This window comes from Poecilia latipinna, unplaced genomic scaffold (assembly GCF_001443285.1).
Source record: "Poecilia latipinna isolate Pla-1442-1.1 unplaced genomic scaffold, P_latipinna-1.0 Scaffold2537, whole genome shotgun sequence".
In the NCBI taxonomy this organism is placed as follows: domain Eukaryota; kingdom Metazoa; phylum Chordata; class Actinopteri; order Cyprinodontiformes; family Poeciliidae; genus Poecilia; species Poecilia latipinna.
Window position 1 is genome coordinate 23,916 of NW_015115153.1, and position 1,316 is coordinate 25,231.

Sequence of the window (1,316 nt, forward strand, 5' to 3'; positions counted from 1 at the left end):
ATGGAGCAGATCTTGGAGACGCCACGATTCAAGCCGCAAGGCGCGATGCGCCACCTAACCTAGCCAGTTGTCTAGGTTAGGCACTTGGAAACTTGAAATAATTTGTTAGGGACAACAAAGACGAAAAATTTAATCTTCAGATTTACATCGATAATCTTTTTAGCAGGAGTTAACTATCTTGATCAGATGATAGTTATAGATAATAATATAGTTTTTATTTGTAACATTCCTACCATTATGGAAAGGACTTAAAACTTATTACATTTATTCGTCATTTGCCAAGTTTTATAGTAAAAATAAAAGGCAATATTTTCATATACTATAATAGAAAATTAGTTAATTTGTTGTATTGTTTATTTTTTATGCATGTTGTTTGTTGATTTTTTATTAATTTTTTCTCAGGGTAAAAAATTGTAATTATTGCATTTTTCTTTATTATTTCAATCACACTGCAGATCCATCAGTTCAGTCTATTTAACCCTAACCCAGTTTATAAAATAGACTAAGCAAAATTTTGCAGATAAATTTTGCTTTATTCTGATTGATATATCCATATTATAATAATAATTATTATTATTATTATTAATGGATGACTAAAATTTTCACTGTGTAGAATCAAACAATTCTTCATCTTAAATATCAGCCAAAATAAAAATTATGATGGAAGCAACAATTTTCTTCAGTGTTTCACCTGATCATCATCATCATCATCATCATCATCATCATCATCATCATCATCATCATCTCAGTGGACCCTAATAGAAAAGAGAAGGATAATGAACTCACCTTGTGGCTGAGGCAGCCGCTGCGTTTCTGCCTCTGGAGGAAGTGAAGGTGATTTAAGGCCCATCAACAGGAAGAGGTCACATGACCAGCTGGGGGCGTCGCCCTGTGAATCGTCACAAAGTCTTAAACATTACTGACACGAGTTAAGACGAGTTCTTCAGCCTTATAAAAAGCCTTTAGTTATTCTTCCCAGTTAGCTAAATCAGAGGAATTTTACTAGAACTTCAGCAACAGAACCGGTCCAGCAGAGGAACAGGTCCAGGCTCGGTTCTGTCTGGCTTGAAGAGTCAGAACCGGATGTGCTGAGTTGAGACCAGAACTAAAACAAACCAATCAGAAGATTGTAACAAGAAAGATGCAAGAAATAAAGAGCTTAATGTCGACATGAGCAACAACCCAACATCCACTCAAACCCCAAAACCCAAACCGCGAGGGTCTTCCTTCTCAGTAAATGATGGTTAGCTTTCATTGTTAGCTTTAATGGCTAACTTTGATTATTAGCTTTCACATTAGCATTCATTGTTAGCTTT

General features: G+C 35.1%; 1 protein-coding gene across 1 annotated transcript in view; it reads right to left on the minus strand.

Annotated features, from left to right (window-relative positions):
• agrp (agouti related neuropeptide) overlaps positions 1 to 1,169 on the minus strand; it is an 8,170-nt gene extending 7,001 nt beyond the window's left edge. The window contains exons 1-2 of the mRNA XM_015020140.1: positions 1,004 to 1,169; positions 787 to 889 (exon numbers count right to left, since the gene is read on the minus strand). The gene's annotated coding sequence lies outside the window, so the exon portion shown is untranslated. The remainder of the gene's footprint in view (positions 1 to 786; positions 890 to 1,003) is intronic.
• Between the last annotated feature and the right edge of the window lie 147 nt (positions 1,170 to 1,316).